Source organism: Tamandua tetradactyla, chromosome 6 (genome assembly GCF_023851605.1).
Source record: "Tamandua tetradactyla isolate mTamTet1 chromosome 6, mTamTet1.pri, whole genome shotgun sequence".
In the NCBI taxonomy this organism is placed as follows: Eukaryota; Metazoa; Chordata; class Mammalia; order Pilosa; family Myrmecophagidae; genus Tamandua; species Tamandua tetradactyla.
This window is the reverse complement of record NC_135332.1, coordinates 116,333,004-116,349,418: the sequence shown is the minus strand read 5'-3', so window position 1 is coordinate 116,349,418 and position 16,415 is coordinate 116,333,004. Positions and strand designations below refer to the sequence as shown.

The 16,415-nt window shown below is 37.1% G+C and overlaps 1 protein-coding gene and 1 long non-coding RNA gene across 5 annotated transcripts in view; one reads left to right on the top strand and one right to left on the bottom strand.

Annotated features, from left to right (window-relative positions):
* The window catches only part of KCNB2 (potassium voltage-gated channel subfamily B member 2), a 416,859-nt gene that overhangs the window by 351,197 nt on the left and 49,247 nt on the right, over nucleotides 1-16,415 (bottom strand). The window lies entirely within an intron of this gene.
* Nucleotides 1,366-12,276, top strand: LOC143688731 (uncharacterized). Of its 3 annotated transcripts, XR_013178259.1 has the most exons (6): nucleotides 1,366-1,625; nucleotides 3,362-3,791; nucleotides 4,808-4,875; nucleotides 6,605-6,646; nucleotides 7,611-7,948; nucleotides 12,072-12,276. It is a non-coding gene; the product is annotated as an uncharacterized LOC143688731 (long non-coding RNA). The 3 variants fall into 3 exon arrangements; XR_013178257.1 differs by lacking the exon at nucleotides 3,362-3,791 and having other exon boundaries at nucleotides 1,367-1,625; XR_013178258.1 differs by lacking the exons at nucleotides 3,362-3,791; nucleotides 4,808-4,875 and having other exon boundaries at nucleotides 1,368-1,625.

Here is a 16,415-nt window from a genome sequence, read left to right as displayed (position 1 = left end):
ACACACTCGCCAAACTCACCCAGCCACGGTCTCATAAAGTATCAAACAAACCCACAGCAGTTATGGAACTGAGGATCTCCCTCCAAATGCCACCTAAAAAGTCATGTTCCATTTGCTTCTGGTTGTAAAATAATAAATCATCATCATCAATAATGATAAATATAATTACTAATAAAATAATCAATCACCATTATCTTGCCAGCTAGAAAAAATCACTGACATTCTGATGCATGTTCCTATTTTGTAAGACAGATGTTTTATGCACTCGTATCATATTTGTCTACAATTTAGCATTTTCTTTTACTCAGATCGTGAGAATTTTCATATATCAATAATATTCACTAAAAGTATAATTTTCAAAGACAATTTAGGATTCCATGGATTTTTCACTATTGTTTAGTCATTCCTCTATAACTGTGTCTCATTTTTCCTATCATGGTAATTCTGTGAAAAACATATATAAAATACCAAATGAATTTCATATTATTCTTTAGTACAGATTCCTAGACATAAAACTGCTGGGTCAAAAGACATGGATATGCTGTTAAATTGTTTTCCAGAAAATGGTATTAACTTAACTTTATTTCAGTGTGCCTGTTGAGCCCCCTTTTAAAATATCTCTGCAATTTTTGAAACTATAGACTTTGAAAAAGTAAACTGTTATTTCAAATTTATATTTCTTTGGTAATATTTTTGTTAATCTGTAAATTTCCTTCATGCCTTTTGAGCATTTCTCATTTGTGGGGGTAGTGTTCCTTTTATTAGTTTGAAAATATTGAGGATATAACATTTCTGAAGTTTTCTACTGAAGAGGTACTCTAAAACTTGTGATTTTTATGTTCCTATAAAGATAAATTCCATTTAATTACAACCTTGTCTATCACTTTACGCTCACCTGCATCATTACCATCTTTACTGAGTCACACATCCTGACAGACAAAGTTGAAACTGGAAAAAAGATTCATTTGGAAGATTACTTTCTAATGAAATTGGACAACAACTAAATTACTCTGTGTGTGACAAAAAAGGCCGTTTCCATAGCATTATGGAATACTCTATTCCATATATTTCATAGCGTTATGAAATACTTTATTCAAATGTATCTCTTTTTTGTGTGTATACACCATGTATCTGCTGAAAGACTTTCCTTTCACTTATCAGTGACTTAGTAAGCTTTTTAATAGGACCACATGGCTCTCTTGAAATCTGCTCTCTTTCCTCCAAAGAAAATCCTTTAAGGCAATGCAATAGTTTTCCCCATAGTTAAAAGTCTTCGTTTCTCAGAATTGCAGTTATGACAGAAATGGACCCAAAGAACAAAATCAGAAGATGCCAACACCACAAAACCCTTTATGATGTCGTGTGTGAGCCCTCAGTTTAGCCTAGACACTAATCAGCCGCCAAGAAGCAGGTTGGCCTCATGAGCACCATCATAAATTCCATGTCCTCGCTGCACTGTGTCAGTCTCGTCTCATAACGCACACGGTGCGATGCAGTGGGGTGTGGCATACTTCCTGACATTTCCCTCAAGTCACTTTCTACAGACTACTTCTACTAATCAACTGCATGTCCAAGTCCTGTGCTGCAATACCTTCTTCCGAGAGATCTGAGAGGCACACACCAAGGTGAGCCACTCTTGGGTTGACTGGCTGTCTCGAAAGTGACAGCACAACACGAACAAAATAAAATGTTTTAAGCAAGACTGCTGATAAAGTTATAAGAACAAGAGAGCAGCTCTGCATCAAGACGCAGTCCCAGAAAGCTTGTCAAGAATGTTAAAATCATTTTCTCTTCCTTCACAAAACACGGGAGAAGCGGTGATTGACGGATAGTTCATAAAATAATTGAAAGATACATTAAAAAAACAATAAGCAAAAAAACAACTTCTGCTTCCACTGGGCATTCTAACCCCAGAAAAGGATGATTCTTGAAGTTTAACTGAAAGGACACAAAATCGAAAACCACAAAAATATCTTGGAAAAAAATATAGGATTGTCAAAAAATTGTTAATTTAAATAGGTACTGAGGGATGAATTTACACATCCAATCAAAAAGCATTTTTTGAGCAATTAGTATGTTCCTGGTTATTTGCCAGGTGGTTTTGGGGAAAGGTATATAGCTCTTATTATTTGAGCACCTACTATGTATCGGACACATATTAATTCTAATTTCTACAACAACTTGGCAAAGTTGGTATTATTTGTTTCATTGGTTTCACAGATAGGACTGAGGTTCACATTTAAGTAATTTGCTCAAAAGCTCACAATGGCTTTTAAATATGACATACTGGATTTGACGGCAGGGTTTTTGGAATTGTGAGTCCTGACTCTTTCTGCCACACTATAGTGCTTCTCAAAATAAGGTATATTATGCTGTCTACCTAGTAGAGGAGAAACACATAACAGTAATAGCTTACAGATTGGAGGGCTGATTGTTCTATGCAGGTTTTACATCTTGACTCATTTAATCTTCACAAGAATCTATGAATTAAGGATGATTATGATGACCATTTTATAGATGAGAAATTGAGATTCAGAGAGGATAAGTAACTTGCTCAAGGTCAAATGTTTAGTAAGTTATGAAGCCAGCCTCTAGGCTCTGGACCACTATGCTACAATGCCTCTGTAATATACAAGCAATGAATATCAGCCAAGGAATAATCTACTCCCGCATTGGAGGTACAAACACAGTGTCACGGGAGTGCAGGGCAGGTAACATTTGAATGGAATTCTGAAATATGAATAGGCCATCATTTTTAGTATGTGGATATGGGGAGAAGCGATACTGTTCAAGGAGAAAAATGACTGCTAAAAAGGTAGAGAGTCAGGCAAGGGCATGCTGAATTTGGGAAAGAGGATGGCCAGAGGACACTGAAACATGGAGGGGTGAGAAGTGGTACAGGGATGGGAGAGAGTTGGGAAGGGAACAGTGGATGCTATAGTTAAAAATAAAATTGGGACCAAAGAATGGAGGGCTGTGTATGCCTAGCTAAGGCATCTGGACTTTGCTTTTTAACTACTGAGAGCCACTACCAAGAAGTGACACGATCACACACAGGGTTTGAGTTCAGTTTTGGTAGTAGAGGAAAGGATGCAGTAAAGATGGGGATACCAATGGGGAGGCTATGCAAGAGATGACCAGAGGTTGAACTCGAAAGGTTAACTAAAAGATGATAATTCAATAGGCTGCAGGGAGTAAGGAAAGGATGAAACATGCATTTAGATTTGTAGGAAATATGACTTCATTGTCAGTGACTTACTGTTAGCTTTATTTGGAGTGCTAGCCTCAGAGGAACTAAGTTGTCTAACCCATCTGTGGTGGATTAAAGATGGCCATGAATTCTTTGCACCCCTTCCATCAGGAGAGAGGAAATCTTCCCCATCTTGATTCTGAGTGGGCTCCATGATGTTCTGAGACTTCTGAAGCTTTGCAACTTGGGATGTTCACTTTTGGAACCCTGAGATGCTGTATAATAAGTTAGACTACCTACTGGGGAAATCGTGTGGAGAGATTCTGAGACCTCATGGAAAGGGAGAGGATCCTACCTCAATCCAGCTTTTCAGCTGCTCCCATTAAGGCACCAGTCTCTTGAATGAAGACCAGCCAGCTGCTGGCTGAATTCTACCAGTTAATCTCAATTGATGTTACCTAGACCTAAATAATCACTAAGCTATTTCCTGCCTGAATTCTCAACCCATAAAATTGTGAGTTATGGTAAAATGGCTATTGTTGAAGCCACTACATTTTGGGGTCATCTGCAAAAAATAACTGGAATCCATCCATAGATTAAGGTAGGATGTTTCATTTAATCTCTCACATAGAGTTTTGTAAAGCTAAATGAACAATCATTGATAAGAGTGATAGAAACTAAAGTAATCCAAAAAGCACAATCATCCTTTGATTACAACTCAGGAGGGTGGCAAATATTCTAGTAGTGATTCAGCAGTAGACATCAGAGGCAAAAATTCTGTTTTTTGTATTATGCAACTCAAATGAAGGAGAAGAGTGAAGACAAAATTGAGTCCACCTCCTCAAATTTAGCTGGGTACAATCATGACAGACTATTTAGTAACTGAATCTGATGTTTTGAGAATCACATACCAAGGTTCATTCTCTCAACAGTTTTAAAAATGGCTGGGGCTGCCTAATATCAGTTATTAGTTATTATTAGTTATAAGTTAGTTATAACTATAACTAACTTATTAGTTATTAAAAACAGAGCTTCCTAGCTAAACAGAACCCTCTGCATTTTAAGAATGATAAGAAAGCGTTCCCAGGGCTTCTGCCCAAACATGTGCATAGTGAACAGAAATAGAGTGTGTCTAGAAAAGCACAAGTCTTCAACTATTTTATTGTTGGCTAAACCTGAGTTGCAGTTCTGAGGACCTAAGCAAATTAAAACACATCTGCAAATCTGTGCATGTCCGTGGAGCTTTAGTCCATGACTATACGGCCTCATTACTTGCCTGCCAGTATCATTTTGGGTTGCTAAAGTAGTTCTTTGGGAATATTCTCAACAAGTCATTTTTGTGTTACAGCACCTTGTACTGAATTGGCATTTCAAGCCCCGTGGTTCAAGAAACCACATCAGCATCTATTTCAAGAGTTAAGATACACCTTTTTAGGAGAATAGACATACTTCAAGTAATGCATGTGAAGTCACTCTGCCGGAGTATTTATCCCTTAAGCATTTAACAGTGAAGTTTTCAATTCAGTGAGTCAAACCACTATCCAGCTGGTTTAATCTTCATTTCCCTATAAAAGTGGGTAAATTTCTAAACTCATGTAGTTTTATTTTGTCACGTAGATATCACCAATAAAAAGAAGCTAATAAAGTTCATAACCGGAATTTCCTATACTACTTTCTGGAGAAAGGTTTGTGCTTCCCATTTTGTCTCCTTTTTAAAACTCAGATGATTCCCAATTCTCCCTCTTCTGTATGTGATATGAGGCAAAATGCTAAATGATAAATGTGTAATGGTAGTTATTTCACATACTTTCCATTGGAATGACTATTAACAACTTAATTACTAAGGTTTTATCTCTGGAATCATTTTGTGGAAAGATGGTGATTAAGGATGAACCTCTGCTAGCAAATACAAGGCCAATGTAATTGACACAAACAATGAAAGTCAAGTATGTAAACTTCTAGTGAGTTAAAATTATGATTAAGAAAACATTAAATAAAATGTTTTTAACTGACCAACTAAAATAAAGGATAATTAACACATTTACTGATGTTCTTTCCTTATTTATAGGTAGCCATACAATTTTAAGACAAAAGATGCATTGTGACTAGAGCATATTATTTTTGTTTCTTTTTTAGCTTTAAAAAATGCTACCACTGGGGTGGGCAATGGTGGCTCAGTGGTAGAATTCTCGCCTGCCATGCTGGAGACCCAGGTTCGGTTCCTAGAGACTGCCCATGCCAAAAAAAAGCTACTACTGGCTGACAAAGTTAGGGATGCATTCTAGAATCCTGGATCCAAGAAAACTTAATATTCCCATATGGGGCCAGAATGCACAACCTTAACCATATACCCTTAGGATTGAACTCTTCCCATTTATCCAATAAAGTTAATTCTTTTTTCTAAGAATGATCTAATGAAGAAAACAGAACTCTTTGCTGTGTTTAACTGTTAGAGGTTGGGACAGATTTGAAGCGAGAATACAAAGCCATTTTTCTGTACTGCATAGCCACAGTTTCACTGAATAACCATATATATATATATTTTTTTTTAATGTTCATTAAATTTTCTCATGGTGCCATGCTAACATTTTGATGCTTTCCATGGGGGGGAAAGTATAATTAAATTCTAGACTTCTGCACTGCTTCATGCAGTTGTTTGATACTGAAATTTATAAAAAGGAAAACACACCAGCTTTAGGCAATGTGAAACGGGCTGTATCATAGTGTTCCTGCCATGTTAGGTCTTTAACAGAGGCAATATATTCGCAAAAAAGCCTTGGGAGGTAAACCACATGCTCATTTGGGCATTACATTTTAACATTATCTATATGATATTTGTAAAACTCCAAAACTAAATACAATTAACACCCGTAGTGACTGCAGATGATTTATTCAGCCCATGGAAAAAAAAATAAGATATAATATTCTGTGTTGCTTTTAATACAGCCATATCTTGAGCAATGTCCTTGCCTTTATAATATAAATAATCAGAACACAAGGCAAAATACCACTGCAAACCCTCTCTGAAATCAGGTGAAATATAAATTACCAATGAAATAGAATTTCTTGAAAATTCTGAGCATCAGCAATGCTTTTGAGGTAGTTTTACATAATAAAGATTAATATGTCTTGAATGCTTACTAACATACCAAGCACTCTGAAGCACCTGATGCAAAATATATCTTCAAACTTCACAACAGCCCAGTGTGGTACTATAACCATTTGTTGCATGTCAAGATAAAGGCTAGAGAGATTAAATAAAACTTTTTACAGCCGTGAAAAACCAGGCAGCAAGCAGATCACTGCCTTCTTGTACAAGATGATAAGAGTGGTGTAAGTGGTAGAACCAGGATTTAAATGGAGCATTGTGAGCCCGCTGTTAACCCCAAACAATACTACATTGTCTCTTCACAGGAGGACAGCTTGCCACAAAGAAAATCTGGGTCCAAATTCCAGGTGAGCCATTTTTAGCTGCTTTGTAACATTTAAGACAATCATTTATTCACCCTTAACTTCCGGTTCCTCACCTGCCTATTGGGTGTAAGGATGCCTACTCCACAGGGTTGCTGTGAAGATGGTAAGGTCATGCGTCAGAGGACCTGGGGCAGGGTCTGGCACACAGCCACTTTCCTTGTATTTACTTTCAATTAATTCCTTTAGAGATACTGGACATCTATTTTGTGCAAGCACCGTGCTAAGTGAAGGGTATTCAGGGGTGAACAAGGTAGACCCTCTACTTGTCCTTGAGAACAGATGTCAGCAAACGTTTTCCATAAAGGCCAGATAGTAAACATTTTTAGTTGCACTGGACTCCAACTACTCAATTGTCTCCACTACTCAATGTTGTCATTACAGCACAAGAGCCCTCAGAGAAATAAGCAAGGCTGTGTTCCAATAACACTTCATTTAAGGAACCAGGTAGAGGCTGGGTTTGGCCCACAGGTCATAGTTTGCCAACCCCTGCTAAAGACCATTTAACAAGCAATTACAATATAAGGCGGTATGGGCTCGGATACAGGAAATACAGGATATTAAGGGAATACATGGCAGGGCCCCTTCATTCGCTCGAGGATAATCAGTGAAAGCTTGTCAGAGCTGGTGAAATAAGAGGTGAGCATTAAAGTATGAGCAGGACAGACTTCAGAAAGAGGAAATAGTGTGAAGACCCAGAGAAAAAGAGATACATGTTTGATTTCAGCACAAGCAAGTGAAGGAGCTCAAGGGCTGATACAGGATAGGAAAGGATGATGGGAGAAAAGAAGCAGAGTGAGCCTTTGAGTTAATGCTGAATTTGAGACTAACGTTTCTTTTTCTTTTAATCTGTATCTCTGACAATGTGTCACTATATTTCTCTAGGGTGGTATTTACTTCTGCAAAACCTAACAGACTCATACAGGTCTTTTTATTTTTTTCCATACAGGTTATTTTTGTCTTATACCACTGAAGGAAAATGCACATTTGTCTGGAATAAGCATTGCAAGAAGAATCTGGGGGAAGAAAATAAAAGAGTTTTTGAACTTGAGATACTTTGAATTTTGTAGATATTTATTCTAGCTAACTAATGAGAAGATGTTAATCCTTTTACCCAGGAGAGTGACATTTTACTGTTCTGGAAAATAACAGCATTCTCAGAGGCTACTGAATTCTGAAGAACAAATTCCCTTATACTAAAAGGTCCCAGGTACTTGTACCAGATCTTTCCAGATTTTCTGTCTCTTCCATTGCCCAAGTGTTTGCCAACCATGACTCTTGACTAAGGTGAGAAAGTGAAGGAAATGTTTTCCCTAATCTTCTAATTTGTTGCTTCTGGTCTGTTATAGGATTTAAAGGTATTTGTTCAAATGCTTTAGAACTGTTTTTTTTTTTTTAAAGGAGGTAATACTGGCCAAGAGAAACTCTTTTCTAAATAACGTGCAAGGTAGGTAAATAACGTGCAAGAGGGTTCCTATACTGTTTCACTTCCGGGGTTTCTTTAGTTGGAGCTGATGAGTCAATGATCTGCAGGTAGGAAAAGTATGTCAATATTAAGAACACAGAGACCAGATATCAAGTAGAGATGTGAATGAAGCTGACTTGGATAGGACTAAAATATTTCAGAAGACTGGGTAAAAGATGACATCATCCATGTTTTAAAACTTCAACTTCTGTGTGAAGACTAAAAGGAGAGATGTTTATTTGGTGCAAGACTTATGTTTCGGGTAGTATATTTCCTAATTTAACTTGTATGGTCAGTTAAGTTAACACCCTAAGTACATGGAATTTTGAATAGGGCATGAGATTTTGTTGGTTTGGCTAGGTTAGTGTGATGTCTGGATAAATCCCAGAGAGATTTGGACAGTGAATAAAGAAATATTTGCAAAGTCCCCTTGGGGGAATGAGGAAAAAAGGGGCAATATTCATCTCCCCCATACGGAGAATTTCAGATACTCTAGCAAGCAGTAGGGGCAACCAAATCAATAGGCTGAGCCTTTTATCTTGGGGTTTACCCCCATGAAACTTATTCCTGCCAAGATAGGCTAAGCTTACTTAAAGTTAGGTATAAGAGTCACCCCAGAGAACCTCCTTTGTTACTTAGATGTGGCCTCTCTTTCTACGCTGAGCCGGTGTTCTAGTTTGCTAGCTGCCAGAATGCAATATACCAGAAACAGAATGGCTTTTAAAAAGGGAAATTTAATAAGTTGCTAGTTTATAGTTCTAAGGCCTAGAAAATGTCTCAATTAAAACAAGTCCATAGAAATGTCTAATCTAAGGAATCCAGGGAAGGATATCTTGGTTCAAGTAGACTGATGAAGTTCAGGGTCTCTCTCAAGTGAGAAGGCACATGGCAAACACAGCCAGGGTTTCTCTCTCGGCTGGAAGGGCACATGGTGAACATGGTATCATCTCCTAGCTTTCTCTCCTGGCTTCCTGTTTCATGAAGCTCCCTGGGAGGCGTTTTCCTTCTTCATCTCCAAAGGTCACTGGCTGGTGGACTCTGCTTCGTGGTGCTACAGCATTCTCTGCTCTCTCTGAATCTCTCACTTTCTCCAAAATGTTTCCTCTTTTACAGGACTCCAGAAACTAATCAAGACCCACCCAAATGGGTGGAGACATGCCTCCAGCTAATCCAGTTTAACAACCACTCTTGATTAAATCACATCTCCGGGGAGATGATCTAATTACAGTTTCAAACATACAATACTGAATAGGGATTAGAAAAAACAATTGCCTTTACAAAATGGGATTAGGATTAAAACATGGCTTTTCTAGGGTACATACATCCTTTCAAACTGGCACATCCAGCAAGTGAACTCACTGCCCTCCCCTTCTGCATGTGACATGACTCTCGGGGGTGTAAACCTCCCTGGCAATGTGGGACAGAAATCCCAGATGAGACAGGATCTGGCATCAAGGGATTGATAAAATCATCTTGACCAAAAGGGGGAAGGAGAAATGAGACAAAATAAAGTATCAGTGACTGAGAGATTTCAAACAGAGTCGAGAGGTTATCCTGGAGGTTATTCTTATGCATTACCCTTTTAGTTGATGGTATATTGGAGTGGCTAGAGGGAGGTACCTGAAACTGTAGAGCTGTGTTCCAATAGCCTTGTTTCTTGAAGATGATTGTATAATGATATAGCTTTTATAACATGACTGTGTGATTGTGAAAACTTTGTGCCTGATGTTCCTTCTAACTAGGGTATGGACAGATGAGTAAAAAATATGGACAAAAAAATAAACAAATAATAGGGGGAATAAAGCTTAAAATAAATTGGGTAGATGGAAAAACTAGTGGTCAATGAGAGGGCGAGGTAAGGAGTACGGGATGTATGAGTTTTTTCCTTCTTTTTCTGGAGTGATGCAAATATTCAAAAAATTGATCATGGTGATGAATACATAGCTATGTGATGACAACGTGAGCCACTGATTGTACACAATGTATGGAATGTTTGTATGTTAAGAATGTTTGTGTGTTTGTATGTTATTTTAGTAACAAAATATTTTTAAAAATTAAAGAACACAGAGCTTGCTGCATTTGAATAGCTTTTCTATTAACCCATTTGTCTAGAAACTTTGATCACTAACAAAAGAAAAACACTAGGCTCCAGTCATCATAAGCAAATAAAATACTCTACTTCCTTATTTCCATAACTATCAAAATATACCTGAAATACCAATGTTTAAAGTTTCTCAGCCACATCTCACAAGCAAAGCAGTGAAAAAAATTCTTCCACCTGATTATTTTTGGTTTGGAAAGTATATTCCCAGTAATCTGGACCAGGGAATGAGGTGGACATGCGTTTGAATGGCAGTGGGTAGAAGAGATAAGGGGTGCCAAATTGCTTTGTTTCTTGCACCAGAGTTAAATTTTTAACTTTTTTTTAAATTTAAAACACTTTAAATTCTGAACAAGAAACTCATTTTGCCTTATTTTCATTTTCAAAACCTTTGAAGGCTATGATAAATATCAATGAAGCTGAGTCATATGCAATAACAAGATGAGGTGAACAGCTAGATTATCATTTTCTTTGGAGTCTAAATTTTTAAAATAAAGGCTAGTTTTCTCATCTTTCTATCTGCCACAATGTCTAGTATAGTATCTTTCAGACAGGAGGGACTCAATTAATTATTGCTAAGTAGAGGCAGGTGAAACTTAGTGATATATTTGTATTAACCAATATTCTAAAGGGGAGTTTTTTCCCCTTTATTCTGAAAAAAAAAAAGCGCAAAAGTTGCCACTTGCTTCCTGTGAGTCCAATAAATAAAGCAAAGCCATTTGGCAGACTGTGGCTCATTCAATATTTATGAAATTAACCATAACCCAGCAGATCCAATAATTTCGGATGTCATATAACAGTGATCTTAACAATTGATCAGTACATAATCCATTTCACCCTGGCAGCAGATCATGGCTTCATATCAGAAAGGGGTTACTGGAAATTCCCTCAGACCCTGAAGTGGTTCTGAACGTGGTCCCAGAACTGAGAGAGCACCTAGAAAGATCAAGGTCCAAAAGCAGTCAGGGAACAGCCTACTCTTCTCACATCAGTTTTAAACTATTTCCCTGGAGTTGCCTAGACATTAAGGCAGAAATGGGAGAGAAAAATAGGTGCATAGTTAATTGGGTTTTTCCTAATACCCAATTCAAAAGTGACACCTTCTTTATTTCCACTGAATCAAATTTTAAACATCTTTTCCCTTTAGTAAAGACCCCAGAGTCCATTTATTTTGCCTTTTCCCATAGCCAAAACAAGGATCCAACAGACATTAATGTGCCTATACTTTCCAAAACAAAACCCAGTTTACCTTGAGGACACAATTTTAAAAACTTCTATAAGTGGCATTTTTTAATAGTTTCTTAGACTTTAAATTACTTCTCTTCACACAGATATTTAAGGCTCAGCATATCTTCCTAAATGTAAACATTATACAAACTTTAAAAGATGTCTATAAACAACCACGGATACTAAACATAGTCATTGTTATTTTCTAAGTCAAATTACCATCACCAAGTATCAAGCCTGCCAAATACTCAATGTAATAAAAGCAAACTCACGTTTTACATGTTGTTTTCTTTTCTGACAACTTAACAAAAGAAACCTAGAATAAATTTCTACAAAATTTACAGTATCTTAAATTCAAATACTCTTTTATTTATTTTTCTTTCCCCCCAGATTCTATTTGAAATACTTATTCCAGACAAATGTTCATATTCCTTCAGTGGAATGAGACAAAAATGACCTGTATGGGTCTATTAGGTTTTGTTGAAGTATATACAAACCTGTAGATAAATAGTTGACACATTGTCAGAGATAAAGATTAAAAGAAAAAGAAGTTAGATTCAAATTCAGCTTCAATTTAAGGACTCATTCTACTTACCTCCATTTTTCTCTTTTTTTAGAGTGAAGAGGAAAATCATAATCATTTTTAACTGAAGTATGCATTTCATAATTCCCTTATCATGAAACAAAGAGAGAAGACAACTTCTGGGTGAAATTTACAAATCAGGAGGTTTCTATATATCAGAGCACGAGGCAGATGAATAATCCATTGAATCTTTCATTTTGGCTCAACATAGCCTAAATATATATCCAGTACTTGAGCAGATGGACAAAGCATAATTCAATAATAATGTGAATCTCCAAAGCCAAAATGTAAATTTATGCTTTAAGTTTTGTATGTATACTTTTTTATGAGGCTAAATATTCATTTCAAGTGATTATCCAGTTCTTAGTTACATAAATTTATCTAAGATTATTCTCAGTGATCCTATTCTTATAATTCAAAAGACTAACAGTGTAATAGGAAAAGCTCTACAAAAAAAGACAACCAAAATAATGTTAATTCACCAAATATCTACCGACTGTCTACTAAGGTCTGTACTATCTACAAGGGATTCAAAGTTGAATAAGATATAACCATGTTCTTCAATTCAGTTACTATCTGGTCTGATTATACTCCCATCAGGAAATGGTTTCCATTATATATAAGAATCTGATCCTCCTTGCATCCTTTCCTTAAAATCTTGTGAATTCAAATCTAAGCAAAAGGAAAACTGGAGAAGGAGGAAGAATAGGATCCAGAAGGTGGAATAAACTCCTGACTGATTCCTAAACCTGTGAAGGGACTCCAGTTATGCCATTAAGATTACAGAACAGGGTGGGCCACGTGGCTCAGCAGGCAGAGTTCTCTCCTGCCATGCCAGAGACCCGGATTCGATTCCCGGTGCCTACCCATGCAAAAAGAAAAAAGAAAAAGATGGCCAAAATAAATAATTTCCACTTCCTTAGCAGGTAACATGTTTCATTTCTATTACATTTCTTACTGAGCCTTAAATGAAGTTTACTTTGTTTTATGTGCCCATTAATTTCCAGTTCAGTCTCAGTCTATGACGATAATTTAGGTAGATTTATATACTTGTAAAGGAATCACTTTAGTTTCCAACCCACTAATAACCCACTGGATGCCCTGAAAGGATTGGATTGGTGTCTGGCCATAGAATTCTGTGTTTGAGTCATCTGATCGAAAACTACCCAGAACTTTAAGGGGCCTACTCAACTTCCAATGCCTATATCAACTGACTGTAAAGTGCTCCAGCACTGGGAAAGTACACTCAGGAAGTACTATGGTTAGAAGACATCTTCAAAGAAGTCAACTAAAAAGAGCTGACTGAACAAAAGGAGCTTCCAAGTATAAAAAGGGCAAAAGGATATTTAAAAATTGAGTGAAACATTTTCATTTTAAATCTCTTACAGGAGGTTTTCTTCCTCTTTTCTTTTGTTAGTTCTTTGTCAAACACTTTAAGTTTAAAGTCAAACCAAAGTTTTAGTTATCATAATTAAAAGGAAGATCAATGGTGGGGATTTTTAATTTTGTTTGTGTTTTAATTTGAATACAAAGGCAGCTACAAATACATATCCTATGAAACAGAATGGGGACTAATTTTGTGCTGCTTTTTTTTCGGTCCTGATACTCACAGGAAATGGGAACGTGCTGTTTCCAGGACTCAGTAGAATGCATTTATCTTGTGTTCACAGCATATGGTTCACTTTCATTAAGCATTTTTAAAAAATGAAATTTAGTGTTATCTCCTGCAAACTACAAGCAAAACACTGTAAGGCACCACAGGAATCATTTGACCCAAGTCAACTTAAGGTGTCACCTTATTCTAGTCCTTGCTGCACTAACATGAGACTCATTATGCTCTGCTATAAATTTATTTCTCAAAGGACTTGTATTTCACGGGCCATGTGGCATGTATGTCATATGATATGCCGGTTACCATGGTAAAAATGAGCTTTTCTTTTAAAAGAAGTAACTTTGCCCTTTTGCTCAATGGTATTAGCTCCTTCTGATTTCAATGTTCTTTCAGAGGAGAGCTAAAAAAAAATTAAAAAAAGAAAGCAGTAGGGAAATGAGAATCATCTCAGGAAGATACTTCCATTCTTGTCTTGCTTTTAGATTTAATGAAGCTCAAACACATTCCAAAGCCAGTGGATGGAAGATAGGTATGTTAATTGTACCATATGGCACCTTAAAAGGAAGTAAATTCTGTGACTGAATTACTTAGGGTTAAAATTGTTATAAAATTTTGAAGAGTAAAATGAATGACTCTAAGTGTTTACAGCTCCTAATGGAATTTAATGCAGGGATTCTTAATTTTATCACTCACAGCATCTCTTTTAAAAATATCATTTTGTGTGGCATTTATTATACCAAAATGAAATTCATGGATAATATAACTTGCCTAAACATACATATTTTAAAAATCAGTATAAGGGCTTCACTGTACCATAAAAGAGATAAAAGAAAATAATTTATAATAAAATACTCTGTATTCCCATAACATAAATGCCTAGGCCTGACAACCAGAAAACATAATGAAACAGCAGCATGCCTGGACCTTATTTATATAATCACCCCAAAAGCAGCATCTGCAAAGGGGTGAGTTTAGCAACTCAGATACCCTAAGTTGCTACTGATGGTGTGATTTTCAGAAATGCTGAACATCTCCTATAAAGTTCAGAGCAAAAGAAAGCATACTCGCCATGAGATTTACACTCTAGCTGCATGCTTGAAAAATCCAGTGTTTACTAAAACAGGGTTTAAAACATATAAACAGAGTTAGGCTACGGGTTCAGACAATCAAAACGGCCTTTTCAAGTCTGTCACTGTGTGGGGTTACTGTGGGCACTGCAGGAGGTAAAAGCCACTGGCCTCAGCCTACCAAATCCCTGACATCATGGAGTCAACCTGCCCTTACACAAACTGCCCCTCAGGGAGCGGTACCGCTCCTATCGAGAACCAATGTTCTCACTTACATAGCGAACTGAAAGGAAAGTGTATGTGCTAGAAGCTAAGTACATATTTTTAAGTTTCTTTATACCATAAACTTTGACTCAAAGCAGACAAAAGATACTCACAGGATCTAAAACTACAAATAGACCCTCCTAATGAACCAAAGTAATCTATACATTTCCTACCGTCCATTCCATATGTTCTGAGGAAGTAGGGATCTACACTCACACACTCAAGGGTTGCCTAATATTGCTGCAACTTGCAACTTAGAGACTTCTGGTCCTGGGCCTCGGCCGATGACTGACCATTCATTCAGCTCCCCTTCTTTCCCTGTGTGGTATCCTCTCCTGGTGTGTATGCTTTCTTCATGTTTTTGGGGTTTGTGTTGTGTTTTTTTTAATACTACTTCCTCTGCATATAGAGCAGAGTGATTCACCCCATAGAATCCGGAGTCAGACTAAAGGTTCAGGCCCCAGCTCAGCCACTTGGCTATGTGACTCCGGGCAAGTTTCTTAATTTGTCTGTGCCTGTATTTCCTCACCTATAAAATGGGACAAAAACCATCTACCTCATGGACTGGTGAAGACTAAGTGAACGAATTTACCAAAGTGCTTAAAACAGAGTATACAACAAGCACTCATGAAAGGCTGGCTGTTTTCATTGGTCCCGTGGTCCGATTTAATTACACAGATGATATTGAGGAGACTTTCTTAAAGGAGAAGAGACCCAGAGAATCTCAGAAACCTTAAGCTGGAAGAACACTTATAACTTTCAAATCAAATCTCTGGGGTGGGTCATGGTGGCTCAGTGGCAGAGTTCTTGCCTGCCACACTGAAGACCCGGGTTCGATTCCTGGTGCCTACTCATGCAGAAAAAAAAAAATCAAATCTCTGAAGTGTGCCATTATGAAAGTTTATGAGGAAGCTAGAAATTCCAGGTATGAAAGATGGAACCATATTGCCTAGTACCAGTTCTGTTTTAAACCAAAGGCCAGGAAAACGACTTTTTGGTAAATGAATTCCATGCAAACAGGGCACGTGGAGCATAGTATTAACCTTTCTCTTGAATGCACATGGCTGTTAAAATTCATTCTCCTTTGGGTTTTAAAAAAGCATCATGTTAATAAAGTTACCTCAGCTCTAGCTCATGGATGCATAGTCAGTTAAAAGCAATATTCAATCCTACTTTTCTTCATGTAATCAAGATGTTGTAGCAACTTCAACAAATGAACAGTGACTTAAAAATAAAGTTTCGCCCTGCTATGGAGTTCACATTTTCAATATTTATACTAAAATGTAACATCGGTGTATTTAAACAGAATGAACTCATTCATTCGTCCGTCCACTGAGTTCATAGAGTGCGTACCATGTTCGTCCTCTGAACTAAGAGCTGGGAACAATGAGCTAAAAGATAAACTTTCTGCCTCAAGAAGTTTTTAGTCTCTCCA